Here is a 15,085-nt window from a genome sequence, read left to right on the forward strand (position 1 = left end):
CTGTCTTGTTGCAGCCTGGGTCACACTGACTACAAAAAGATTGAAGGCTCTTGCCAACAATTATAATTAAAATCATAAAATACAAACCATACTGTAAGTACAGATTTTCATACTGTAAGTACAGATTTTCATACTGTAAGTGAGATTTTCAATAGGCTACACTTTACAACAATACCAGAATAATTCTTTTTCTTTTTAAGCCACATTTGCCACCTTTGCTGCAGCTTACAGCAACATCAGATCCTTAACCCACTGAGTGAGGCCAGGGATTAAACCCACATCCTCACAGATACTATATCAGGTTCTAAACCCACTGAACCACAAAGGGACCTCCTAATACCAGAACATTTTTGAAGAAAATTGTGAATACTAGAAAATGAAGGGAGTTCCCATTGTGGCTTAGCAGTAACGAACCCAACTAGTATCCCAACTAGTATTAGAATGCGAATTTGATCCCTGACTTCGCTCAGTGGGTTAAGGATCCAGAGTTGCTAGAAGCTGCAGTGTAGGTTGCAGATGCATCTTAGATCTGGTGTTGCTGTGGCTGTGGTGTAGGCCAGCAGCTGCAGCTCTGTTTCAACCCCTAGCCTGGGAATTTCCATATGCCACAGGTGTGGCCCTAAAAAACAAACAAACAAAAAATAGGAAGCATACGTTTAATTGTTGGATTTTTAAAAAGAGTTGTAGGGGTGGACTATAAAAACTTAAGAACATAGCTTTTATTGTTGCCAAGGAAATTTGGGAGTTAATAAAACTAGAAATACTAGTAATGTCAGTACTGAAATAAGGAAATAAATTTCTATATGTTGTGGAAATAAGTGTTAGAAGGTCTATGTGGCATAAACTTAAAGGAAAGTGAAATTTGATTTAATTAATTCATTATTTTGCTCAGCCATTAAATAAATGTTGCATGAATTCCTACCATGTGTAAGTCTTGTGCTGGGCCTTGAAGAAAGAACAAAGATGAATAAAACATGTCTCTTGCCTGGGGGCACTCACGGTCATGGTCTAGTGAACGATAATAAAAATCTAAGTACACGGAGAGAAGGATTTGTGTGATCAATGTGTTGGGAATTAAAGTCTGGTAGGCCATCTATCCACAATGGTTGATTTATCGATTTTTACCTTATCTTATTCCAGAAAGAATGTTTTAGGAATGAGATCGACACAATGAAACAAATATGAAATCTGAGGTGTTAAGGAAGAGAAAAAAGAAAAATTACTCTTACAAAGATGGCGATAAATATGCATCTCTCTTTCCAAAGGATAAACTACAACCCCACCAAGTTTGAAATAGGGATAAAAGAAGAAAACACTGAGAAAGGAAAAGATGATGAGTAGAATGTTGACTGCTTTCAAATTGAAAGAATGGAATGAAATGCATATATTTCAAATGTTGTTAAAGTTACTTGCTAAGGCTTTGAAAAATTAAATAGCATCTCTCAGTATGAGATGATATCCATAAATGTGCTTTAAGCACTTCAAGAAGAAAATATGTGACACTTACTCTTTGCTATTTTTTACTTCGTTATTTATCTTTTTTAAATCATTTTGCTTATTATTATCAAATCTCCATGACATTAAAAATGAAAAATAAAGAGATGAAAAGTTTAAATCATCATATTTTCTTTACAGCTTCAATAGGGATTTGATGAAAATTTTATATTTTGGCAACATCTTGGCTCTTGAACTTACTCCCAGACCAGCTACAAATTTGTCCTATGGCCTAAGGCATTGAAACACAGCAGAGCCTTGCAATAATTTTTTGTCAGATCAGACAACCCAATTATTCCATTTTCCCAGGTGTCCCAGTGACATATATTATTGTCAACAACAGAGTTGCTTCAGCTTTAAGTTTAAAGTATCTGCTGGGTGTGCAGACTCAGGTATGCCTTTTACCATCTAGCTGAAAAGGTACAGTGCACTTTAGAGTGGTGGAGTTTGCTCTCATTCATGCATCCATCCTTACATTGTCTGTTTTGTCCTTAGTGAAAAAGAAAGAATGCCACCTACTGGATGTGGGTGTAGGAAGAGCATATTGACATAAAAATGTACTATCTTTGAAGTAACATATTACTTTGAAACAATTGTGTAAGAAAAAAATCCCAAAGACCGTCTTATTACACTAGCAATAATTACATACATTTGCTTAACTGATTTTATTCTGTCGACACTGAATAGAAATTATTTTAGAATTTCCATCTAAATATTAAGAAATAAAGAGTCTCTCTGTTGTCTTATATTTTATTTTCTAAAAGAATTTTTTTTTTCTTAGAGCAGTTTTAAGGTTCATTGCAAAATTAAGAGGAGGGCAGAGAGATTTCTCATATAATCTGCCTCTACACATGCATAGCCTCCCCCATTATCAGCATCATTCGCTGGAGTGGTGCATTTGTTACAAGTGATGAACCAACATTTACCAATTACAATAAACTGAAGTCCACAGTTTACATTATGGTTCACTCCATTCCATGGTTTTGGACAAATGTATCATCCCATGTATCCATAATTATAATACACAGAGTGTTTTTTACTGCCCTTAAATTACTCTGTGCTCTGCCTCTTCATGCCATTCTCCCTCCCTTGTGGCAACCACTAATCTTTTTATTGTCTCCATATTTTGCCTTTTTCCAAAATGTAATTGGGAAGATAGAGCATGTAGCCTTTTCAGATTAGCTTCTTTCACACTTAGTAATATTTAAGTTTGTTTCATGTCTTTTCATCACTCCATAGCTCCTTTCATTTTAGCACTGTACAAAATCCCATTGTCTGGATGTGCAAGTTTATTCATTTACCTGAAAGATATCTTGGTTGCTTCCAATTTTTGGCAATTATGAACAAATGCCATGAACATCTGTGTGCATTTTTTTGTGTAGATATAATTTTCAACTCGTGGGAGTAAATATCAAGGAGCCTGATTGCTGGATTATATGGTAAGAGTATGTTTCATTTTTTATAAGAACTGCCAAACTGTCTTCCAAAGTGGAAGTGTTTATATTTAGGTATAAATTTAACAAAATATATACAAGATCTATATGAGGAAAACTACAAATCTCTGATAGACAGAATTAGAGTAGAATTAAATGAATGGAGAGATTCCATGTTCATGCATAGGAAGACTCAATATTTTCAAGAGGTCAGTTCTTCCAAACTTGATCTACAGGTTGAATGCAATTCCAAACAAAATCCCAGGAGGTTATTTTGGCTAAATTGACAAATTGATTCTAAAGTTTTTTTTCTATGATGAGGTAAAAGACCAAGAATATCCAACCCAATATTGAAGGAGCAGGACAAAGTTGGAGAATTGACAATAATGAACTTTAAGACTTTGTATAAAGCTACAGTAATTGAGATACATTGTTATTACCAAAATAATAGACAACACAGATCAGTGGAACAGAATACAGGGTTATAGGAGAAAACCGAGGTAAGCTTGGGGGATGCTCCTGTATACCCCTGACAACTTTCCTTGCTTTGAAGCTTGCTCTGTCTGAGATTAAGTAGCTACTCCTGCTTTATTCTGATTTGTGTTAGCGTGGTATATTTTGTCCAGCCATTTACTTTTTTTTTTTTTTTTTTTGTCTTTTTGCCATTTCTAAGGCCACTCCCGCGGCATATGGAGGTTCCCAGGCTAGGGGTCGAATCGGAGCTGTAGCCACCGGCCTACGCCAGAGCCACAGCAACGCGGAATCCGAGCCGTGTCTGCAACCTACACCACAGCTGACAGCAACACCGGATCCTTAACCCACTGAGCAAGGGCAGGGACCGAACCCGCAACCTCATGGTTCCTAGTCGGATTTGTTAACCACTGCGCCACGACGGGAACTCCCAGCCATTTACTTTTAATCTTTATGTGTCTTTATATTTAAGTGAGTTTCTCGTGGACAACATACAGTTGGAACATGTCTTTTGATCCACTCTGGCAATCCCTGTCTTTTAATTGGCAGATGTAGACAATTGACATTTAAAGAGATTATTGTTATATTTGGATTGACATCTACTACACTTGTTACTGTTTTCCATTTGTGGTCCTTGTTTTTTCCTATTTTTGTCTTCCACTCTTTTTCTGCCTTTTGTGGTTTTAATTAAGCATTTAAAATGATTTCATTTTCTCTTTTTTTAGCTTAACAGTTATACTTTATTCTTTGATATTTCAGTGGTTATTCTAGAATTTACAATACACATGTACAACTAATACAAGTCTACTTTTAACTAACACAATACCACTTCATGAATAGTGTAAGTACCCTATAATAACAAAATATTCCTAATTCCTCCTTCCCATCCTTTGTATCATTGCTGTTATTTGTTTCACTAATATATAAGCACACATAAGCATAGATATGTTTATATGATATATACATAAGCATACATTATCAAATCTATTGTTACTATTAACTATTTTGGAAAAAACCTGTTATCTGTCAGATCAATGAAGGAAAATAAGTGTTTTTATTTTGCCTTCTCTGATGCTCTTGCTTTATTTGCGTAGATTGTTTGTGACCTATTTATTTTCCTTCCCTCTAAAGAGCTTTGAATTTTTTGTAAGGCAGGTCTACTGGAAGCACATTCTCTTAATTTTCTGAGAAAATATTTATTTCTCCTTCACCTTTGAAGAAGAATGTCACAGCATACAGAACTTTTAGATAGATTTCTTTTTCTTAGCACTTTAAATGTTTGATTCCATTCTCTCCTTTCTGGCATGGTTTCTGAAGAGAATTTGGATTGTAACTTTTATCTTTGTTCCTGTACAGGTTAAGATATTTCTCCCCCTATGACTTCTTTCAAGAATTTTCTTTATCTTTGATTTTATGTAATTTGAAAATGAAACACCTAGGTGTAAGAGTTTTTTTATTTGTTTGTGGGATTTCTTTTTTCTTTTCTTTTTTTTTTTTGCATTTATTATTTGTTGTTTTCAGAGCTTTCTGGATCTGTGGCTTGGTTTCTGACATTAATTTTGGGGAAATTACCAGGCTTTATTGTTTCAAATATTTTTTCTTTTTCTTTCTTTCTTCTTCTGATATATTCATTAATTGTATGTCAGATATACATGCATTGTCCCACAGTCAGTTCTGTGATTACTCATTTCTGTGCTTTTTAGTCTTTGTTCTCTTTGCTCTACAGTTTTGGAGGTTTCTTTTGAGGTATCTTCAAGTTCAGAGATTCTTTCCTCAGCTGCATCTAATCTCCTAGTAAGCCTAACTAATGCATTCTTCATTTCTGTTACAGAGGGGTTTTTTTGGTTTGTTTCTGTTTTTTAATCTCTAGCATTTCTTTTTGGTTCTTTCTTAGGATCTCCATCTTTCAGCTTGTGTTGCTCATCTGTTCTTGCATGTTGTCTCTTTTATCCATTAGAGCCCTTAGCATATTAATCATAATTATTTTAAATTCCCAATCCGATAATTCTAATATATGTACCATATCTGATTTTGATGCTTTCTCTGTCTCTTCAAATGGTGTGTTTTGCTCTTTGGTATATCTTGCAGTTTTTTAATATAGCCAGTCATGACGTACCAGGTAAAATAAATGCTATAAATAGGCTTTTAGTAATTTGACTCTGAGGTGGGGTGGGGGAGGGAAGAGTTCTATAGTCTTGTGATCAGGTCAGAGTCTCTTAGTGAGTTTATGCCTTAGGACTATGAACTTTACAAGTGTTTTTAATTTTTCTTATCCCTTTTTAGGTGGAAGAGAGTGGCTGGTGTTGGGTATTTCCTTTTCCACAGGTGAGTTAGGCTCTGATAAAACCCTAGCAGATTAGGCTCTGGTTAATTAGTTTTCCCTGAAGTCAGGCCTCCTTATAAAGGGCAGAGTGCTCTGGCATGTTTCAAAATGGTTCCTTTACCCTTTCCCTTGCCAGAAGCATGAGGAGGTTTTCTCCAGTATACATACGTGGAAATCTGGTTGAACTCCTGGAGGTAAATCTTCCCAAATCGTAAGTTCTCCCCTGTGAGTGAGTTGCCCTAGAATTTCTAGCTTTCAGTGTTGTCCATATTGAGCCTTCATCAATTCATCCATCACTGTTCTGATTTTCCTACCCTGTGTTTCCTGTGTTTGATTTAGCTCATGAATATCTGCTCTGGTGAGTTATTTTCTGTATTTATTGGGGGAATTTCTAAACTTGGGGGCAGCAATTTTCCCTGTAGCCTCACCTCTTTTAAGGATCCTAGAAGAGTTGTTGATTTTTCAGTATATTCAGCTTTTTACTTGCTGTTAAGGTAGAGTGGCAGCTTACAAGAGCCTTACATGTGGAACGGTGAACTGGGAGTCTGGTTTGTACATTTTAAAACTTATTGCCTTTTACCAAATAATATATATCTTCTTGTGTTTTCTATGTAAAAAAGATTAATTTTCTTGACAATGTAATCCTATTACATGGAAAACTCAGATTATATAAAGACTGAAAACCCCTAAAACCTGGATCCTAGTAACTAAATGTGATCAATGTTGAGGAAGAGAAAGCAGCTCTCCTGGTCAATGATTTTCATCAGTATGAGGTCATCATTTTAGGTTTAACTTGTTGTATTGTATTCTTTTTAAGTCTCTATTATTTACTCCATAGAAAACTAATTATCTTTATAAAAATACCCATTAGTCCTCTTTGCTTTCAGATGCTCTAATATTTATGCCTCTTGGGTCTTTATACCCAGACACCTTGGAATACCACCTTCTCATCGAATATAAACTCTAGGTTTTATAAGTATAGCACGCTTTCCCCAGAAGTCAGATTCATGCCTTAATCTACCATGAAATTTATGTTATCATAAATCCCCGTTTTTACTATTTGTGTTAAAATAAGAGCTTGTAAGTTCTTGAGTTCTAGAGTTTCATAATCTTTTATTTAGGGTTTACTCATTTAACAAATACTGTGTGTATTTTATGCCAGGTGTTAAGAACCAATTATCAACACACAAAATGATCTGCTATAATGGAATTCATAGTTTAGTGGAGAATTTTCAGCACATTGTTCAGTTATTACCACAACATATAGTATAATAATATGCTATATATCCATAATCTGGAAGTTACATTTACGAAGATCAGACTTGTGGTATATTTTTCAAATTGGCTCATTCAGTATCCATTGATAGCTCCTTTTATACTTCTTTTTTTTAGTATATAGTCTGCAAAGGTAAAATCTGCATTTTTTTCATATTTCTTAGATGTGAGGTTTCCTTGGAGAAGCCAAGTGATACTAGAAAGAAAAGTGGAGAAATCATAGCTGTGGCTGTTGTGATACTGGGTCTAGTGTATGATCTCTAGCAACAAGGAACTGAGCAGTGAACATTGGTTGTAGTAAGCTTTCCCTTGAGACATTCCTGTGATGTGGGTGTACATTTCTCCAAGGAAGATTCCTTTTCCTTGGCTTTGTAGCAACCAAGCTTGGTTTCCTGGCCCTTTTAGAAATTCTTTAATGTATCTTAATACTTTGAAATAATTCCTTTTCTCATTAACCCAGCTAAAGGAGACTCTGTTATTTAGAACAAGGACCATCTCAGTAGAGTATGCTTTCTAAGTCTCCATTAAAGATCTTTCTACAGGAACTTAGATATTGAATGATCTTAAATCTGATTTCATATGTTAATTTATGGGCTTGTGGTACCCATAACCCCTGGTTGAATAAACTTGCAGTCTTCACCAATCTGAGCTGAGAGCCCGAAATTTGATTTCTGGTGGGACTTGTTGTTGTTACTTTTACGTTTTTTTAAAACTTGGACTCAAGACTCCAGACCAATGGCAAACTTTCTTCAAGCATAAATATTTCCTATCCCTGTTATACAGACTATAAAGGCTTTTCAGACTCTGGAATTTATGAAGCTTCTCTGCCAAATACTGGATTTAAAATCCTAGCCCTTGCTCTTAAGACCTTATATCAAGCTCTGAACTCTTAAGGGTTGCTCATTTATCATTATTCCTTTTTTTTTCTTTGTTCATGTGACATTTACTTTATTTTGAATTCATAGCACCTGTGGTATTTTATTTTGAGCTCATAAAGTGTTGAAATTTTATTTTTTTTTAATTTTGTGTCTTATAGTTAGTAATGTCAGTCAATGTCTATTTATTCCTCCATATTGCTGTAAGTCTGTGTTTTAAAATGTCTATCAATAATTAAAAATTTTAGAGTGTATCCTTATTAGATTGTAACATTTATGATGATTTCCTACAAAAGGGCAGGGGTTGGTATGTAGTCCTGGGGAAAGAAAAAGATATTTAAAGGGGAAGAAATCTTTGTGCATTGCCAGCACTATCTAAGGTAGGAGCTATTTTGTTTTGGAGCATTAGAACTAATTATCTAGAACTATACTATTGAAGGCAGTGGCTATTAGCCGAATGTGGCTAATAAATTTGTTACATTATATAAATTTCATAATTCAGTTCCTCAGTTACATTAGCTACAATTCAGGTGCTCTATGGCCACATGTACTAATCGGTACTGTGCTGGACACCTACTGTGTATCAGACACTGTTGTAGTCCTTGGCATTACGTGAGAACATAGCCCCTATCCTAAGGAGTTATGCTGTAGTCAGAGAAAAGAGAGAATACACATGTGTCATAGCAATAAATAAATAAATAAATAAAAATTAAAGAACAAAAAAGAACACTTTAGGTATTGCTCTGTAATGACAAAGATAAGATAATATTCTAGTGACTAGAGGGCTGCTACATAGGTAGATTGATAAGTGAAGGCTCTTTGAATTTGCAGATGAATGTTAACATTGTGATAAAATGCAAAGCTCTTGAAGAGTGTATGAAACAGATAGAACAATAAGCATAGGATCTCTAGATAGAAGAAACTTGACAAGTTTAAGGTACAGGCACAAAGACCAGTGTGACTGGAGATGAGTGAAAGGGATCAAGAGTAGAGGGGCGATGACATTAGAGAAGCTGGTCCAAGAGTTTGTGTGTTCTGTTGGTTTCAGTAAGAAGCTATTGAATTTTAAACAGAGTAGCAGCATGACCTCATATATACTTACAAAAAATAATGAATAAGTTGAGAGACAGAAGGACTAACTTTATAAAAGCTGACTCTTCAACTGAGTTTTGAAAACATTTCTGCTGCTTCATCATCATTTATTACATTGCTCTTTTCCACAATATGAGGGAAGGAAGTTCTGCCTTGTAGTCTTTAGTCATAACTATTTTTTCCAGGCCACTTGGTGGACTTTGTTTGGGCAGGGATCTTGGTGTCTGGAGAGGATAGACTGGGGGACTGGGATGGTGAATTAAGAGTGGATGAGTAGGTTGCACTTAATAGGGAATAAGTTAGGCATGCCAATTTAGCTAAAGTGAAAAAGAAAAGAAAAATTATCACGTGTAAAATTTCCTTCAATAAATGAAATGTGCTCAACTGATTTCTCATCCCATCTCACTAATATTATCAAAACTAAAGGTTGATATCTTCTTTTAAGGACATTGATTAGCTACCTGCCTATGACTTTTTTGAAGCGCCATCAATGCAAATCTAGTGGGGCAGAAAGATACAAGTTCAAAGCACCAGAGGATAATATTTTCAACTGTGTCTGCATTGTTTAATGAGACAATGAATTCAGTGGACTTCAAATGTGTCATGTCTTGTAAATCACTGGGTTATTAACTTTAACAGGGTGAGTGGATGTACTGTTCCCATCTCCATTTCACAGCATTAGTACTCTAGATAATAGGGAACGTGGGGTAATAATCCTTACATTATTGGCTTATACTTGTAGAGTGACCCTTTTAAATATGAGGGATTTGGAAGTAAAGTGCATTTCTTTGCATGAGAAAAAGAGGAAAAATATGAAAATTTAGATTTAAAAAACCTAAATTTTAATTTTCTCTTTATTTTTAGACATGATGTGAATTGGATGGCAAATTAAAATTTGCGTTTATGGGCACAAGTTCTTATTCAATTTTGCTTATTTTGCTAATCTTTGGTAGTTTTATGGGTTTTAATTTCAGTGTAATAGCAAGAAAAACAGTGCAATTGCTGTGCTCTATGATTTACAATGTGCATTTAAGCTATTTCTTGGTGGAATTGCCACGAAGTTATATGTTCTCTAATATTGCTCTAGTGGTCGCAAAGAGTTAATGTATCCTAATGCCTTAGTGATTAGTGTCCATTTGCTTGGGTAATTTGTTTCTACACAGGTCAGTATATTTCAAAATTATTTCACATTGATAATAGCTTGGCTGGTTTGGGGTATGACCAGATTTTGCATTTCAGGGACTCATTGATGTATCAAGAGGCTGCAACTGTCATAATTAAGAAGAAAAGACATTTAAGCCACCATAGGCACAAGATACTGCTGTGATAAATTGAACCTACAAAATGAAGTGAATGGCCATTATGCATATGCAATCTTGTTTTACTTAGTTTCTCTTCATTGGTTGGGCATGAATCTAGCCTTAGGCACCAGGCTGAGGAAGCATTAGTACTCAATTGCCAAATGGCCTAGGTTTAAGATTCCCATCCACTCATAGATTGGTTTGTGAGCTTTATCAAGCAGGACGGTATGAATAGGTAAGGAAACACTTTTGCCTTTTCTCTTGACTAAATTAATTACATCTTAATGACAAAGTTTCTGCTTATGAGTCACAGTTGTCATTGAGCTGTTCTGCTAGTTAAAATCATGTGAATTTTCTGCCTATCATCTTAAAAAACGGTAATTTCTATACCATTATTGGAATCAGAAAGAAAAGGAATGTAAAATAAAACAGATGAAGATTAATATGATAGTTTCTCAATTTTTGTGGAATGAACCAATCTTGGTAACTTTGTGCTATGAGTTCTTACTTGTCTATGCTAATTGGAATGAGAAGGGAAAGAAAAGCTCCCTGCCCTTTTGTTCCTCCTGGATTTAAAATCACCGAACAGATGCCGTGATATAAACCTGCATTTAAGTCCCTTATATTTTTCTTTATAGACACAATTGTGAATTGTGTTCTTCCTGCATTTGTAATTAGAAGGTGAAACAGATGGCAAAGGATCAGTGTAAAGAGATGTCCATTAAAATAACTTATGTTGCCAAGTGATTGTTCACTTTAAGTGGGGAACTCAATTTCCACCATGCAAAAGAAAAAAGTGGCACATGCACATCTTGAAGGAACTCCGTTATGTGGGGCAAATAACACAGGAGCTGGACTATACTTTGAAAATACTAAAAATATAGACATATAAACAACTACCTTTTTAAAAAAACAAATAAGCATTGTTGGAGATGAGAATTGAGGTCAGTTGGAAGCCCTTCAAGGTACAATTTAATGTACTAATCTTATCTTCTCCTAAGCCTGCTGTAGATATACAGGAAATGTGTGGTATATTTTTTTCTCTCCGAAATTTTAGCCATTAATATAGAAGCAAATGTAGCATTACTAGGAGTGATTTGAGATACATCCCTCTGTGTATTAAATATATATTTAGGAAGGAACCATAGTTAAGACGTTTTCAGCTCTCACATGAAGTAGCACAACATAGTGGTTAAGAATGAGGATTCTGGAGTTAGCTCCTCAGGGTTTGAATTGTATCTGCCATTTACCCTTTCAGTGATGTTGGGGAAATTCTCTAACAATTTCGTGCTTCAATTCCTTAGTGTGTCAAGTTGGAATAACTAAAAATGCTAATCTCAATGGTTTGTTGTGCCCAACAAATGTATTGAAATTTTATTATTAAATAAATAACACCTTCATGACCAGAATTTAATGTAACATCATCTAAATATTTTATTTTTAATCTTTTCTTTTTTACAAAAAACCTTTAATAAACCATTTGTTTCCAAAAAGAAGGAAACTACAGTTTTTCTGCCCAAAAAAGTGGACTTTTTAAAATTTTAAAATTTAATTTATTTGCCTACAATTTAAGACAGATCTGTACATAACTGTAAGTCTCGAGTTCTAAGCTTGGAAAAATTCCTTGTCTGGTGCTTGTGTTTTTGACAGCTTTTCCTGTCCACTCAGAGCTGAAGAATTTAATATATAAAACTGTTATCAACATGAAACGTACACAGTGATGTACTCGCATGAAGGAAACTATGCAGCTATTAGCTCAGTATGTGAGAATTTTCAATTTGAGTGACATAAATCTGTATGTTTCCCTATCTACCAATATAAACGTATTTTTTATGCCTTTATGTTGGCATGGTTCTGGGCACTGCATTTTTAAGATTGACTCAGATTCTGCTCACAGGGAGCTTGTTTTTACAGGATGGACACCTTTGTCTTTTCAGCCCTGTTCTTTCTGCACAGGAAAGGAGAAAAAAATAGCTAAAGACCTCTTGGGCCATCTGTGAGATTAGTAGAACCTGTAAATCCTAGGTTTACTCAATCTCTAGAACTGCAACCAAAATTTGAATATTGTGTCAGCTTCATGTGTAACCTTGGTTGCCTTCACTTTGAAAGTAAGATTGCAGCTCTTTATCATAGAGTTGTTAGGAAGAGTACTTGCATTGGTCTAGTGTAGTTTCTAGAAAATATTTGATAGTCAATAAACAAATTGAATTACTCCCCCCCTCTTTTTTAAGATCCCACCTCAAATAACTTCAGTGCACTCTATTCAAGATACTATTTGAAGTCTAATGCCAAAGCTGTGTACTTCTTTATGTTAATATTTGGTAATAGATGTTCCAAATCCCAAAGATTTATATCTAGACATAAGGGCATAAACTGATATATTAAACATCAATAGCAAAATAGGAATAATAATAGCTACCATTTACATAGCACTTCTGGTGTGCCAGGCAATGCTGTCCTAAGCACTGTCCATATGTTCACTCACTTAATCCTCACAACAGTCCTATGAAGTTGTTGTTATTATTTTTCCTCAGGCTCAGGGAGATTAAAACCTTCCCAAGGTCACACAGTTAGTATTGATGAAGTTGGAATTTAAACTTAGCAGTTAGCATTTGCATTGATGCACTCAAGCACTACATCTTGAAACTAGAAGGATTTCATAAAGTCGGAAACAGGGAAAACACTGTACCATATAATTTTTTTATTGTTATTTCCCTAACACATTTTTTTTCCCACTGTACAGCATGGGGACCCAGTTACACATACATGAATACATTCTTTTTTCTCCCATTATCATGTTCCATCATAAGTGACTAGACATAGTTCCCAGTGCTATACAGCAGGATCTCATTGCTTATCCATTCCAAGAGCAATAGTTTTCATCCGTTAACACCAAGATCTCAATCCATCCCACTCCCTTGCCCTCCCCCTGGGAAACCACAAGTCTAATCTCCAAGTCCATGATTTTCTTTTCTGCAGAAAGTTCATTTGTGCTGTATATTAGATATCCGATATAAGTGATATCATATGGTATTTGTCTTTCTCTTTCTGACTTAAACTTCACTCAGTATGAGAGTCTCTAGTTCCATCCATGTTGCTGCAAATGGCATTATTTTGTTCTTTTTATGGCTTAGTAGTATTCCATTATGCACCTATACCACATCTTCCTAATCCATTTATCTGTTGATGGACATTTGAGTTCTTTCCATGGCTTGGCCATTGTGAATAGTGCTGCAATGAATATGCAGGTGCATGTGTCTTTTTAAGGAAAGTTTTGTCCAGATATATTCGCAAGAATGGGATTGCTGGGTCATATGGTAGTTCTATGTAAAGATTTCTAAGGTATCTCCATACTGTTCTCCACAGTGGTTGTACCAGCTTACATTCCCACCAACAGTGCAGGAAGGTTCCTTTTCTCCTCACCCCCTCCAGCATATTTGACTCAAGGCCTTAGACTGTACAATACGAACAACAAAAAATGAAAAATATAAAGCATCTTTCTATGTGGACGATATTGTTCTCTACATAGAAAAATGCAATGTTACTGACAAATTATAAGAAGTACTAAAATAGAGTAATAAAACAATCTTACAAAAATCACAAGTACAAAAATCATTTTTACAAATAGCAATTGATTAAAACATGAAAGAAAATATTTCCATTCAAAAGTAGAATATAAATTTTAAAGTCATAAGCATTAACCTAGTATAATGTTTGCACAGGCTGTATGCTGAAATATAAAACTTTAAAGCTAGACCTAAAAGAACATCTGAATGAATAAATACATCATGTTTATGGATGTAAAATCTCAATCTTGTAAAATTTTAATTTCAAAATAATCCTTAAAGTCTGAATATAATAGTAATGAAATTTCTAACAGGATTTTTAATGAACATGAAGGCCAATTCTAAAATTCATGGGAAAAGAAAATAGAGAATAGTGAAAACAGTCTTGAAGAACGATAACAGATGTCCTATCAGATAATCAAGATGTAATTGAAAAACGTAGTAAATAATAAGTTGAAATATATAATAGGACCAAAAGCGGTATCTAGAAATGGACATATAGAATTTTATTCTGGCTGCAGTATGCAGTGGCTTGCTGTGGGATCTCATTTCCCAAACCAGAGAATGAACCTGGGGCCACAGCAAAGAAAATGCCAAATCCTAATCACTACACCACCAGGAAACTCCCTGGATGTATAGAAATTTAATATACCAAAAATATCTTTTCAGATCAGTTAATAAAATATAAACTATTTAATAAAATGGAGTTAGTATAATTTTCTATCACCAAAAAATAATTCTTTGATTTCTGTCTCTAAAGATTCACAAAAATGTGTCCCAGACAGACCAAAGGCCAACCTATAAAAGCAAAAACAACAAAAATGAAAAGCATGTGAATATAAGAAAATGTCTCTGTGAACTTAGAGCAAGATAATTTTTTTTAAAAATTACAAGAAAACACAAAAATTTGATAAATTTGGTCATAGCAAAACAACATTTCTAAAGAAAAAAGACACTGTAAAGTCAGAATAAGAGGCAAGCTGGTAGAAAACATTACAGCATGCAACATATAAGTTTAGCAAGTATTTAACATAAAAAATAAAGCATATAAACAATCAAAAACCAGATGAGAAGAATAAGATGATAGCCAGATGAAAATATCAATTCTACTTACTTGCAATTAGGAAAATAAAAATTAAAAAAATGACATTTTCACTCACCTGACTGGCAACAATTTAAATGCTTACTGTAAACAATTACTGGGAACAAGTACTTTCTATATTGCTAGTGATTGTATAAAGGTATATTAATTTTG

The 15,085-nt window shown here is 34.5% G+C and overlaps 1 long non-coding RNA gene across 1 annotated transcript; it reads left to right on the forward strand.

Annotated features, from left to right (window-relative positions):
* On the forward strand, window positions 600-13,035 carry LOC102165680. The gene is made up of 3 exons (XR_002343993.1): window positions 600-2,933; window positions 5,682-5,723; window positions 5,858-13,035. It is a non-coding gene; the product is annotated as an uncharacterized LOC102165680 (long non-coding RNA).

The sequence above is a fragment of the Sus scrofa genome, chromosome 5 (genome assembly GCF_000003025.6).
Source record: "Sus scrofa isolate TJ Tabasco breed Duroc chromosome 5, Sscrofa11.1, whole genome shotgun sequence".
Taxonomy (NCBI): Eukaryota; Metazoa; Chordata; class Mammalia; order Artiodactyla; family Suidae; genus Sus; species Sus scrofa.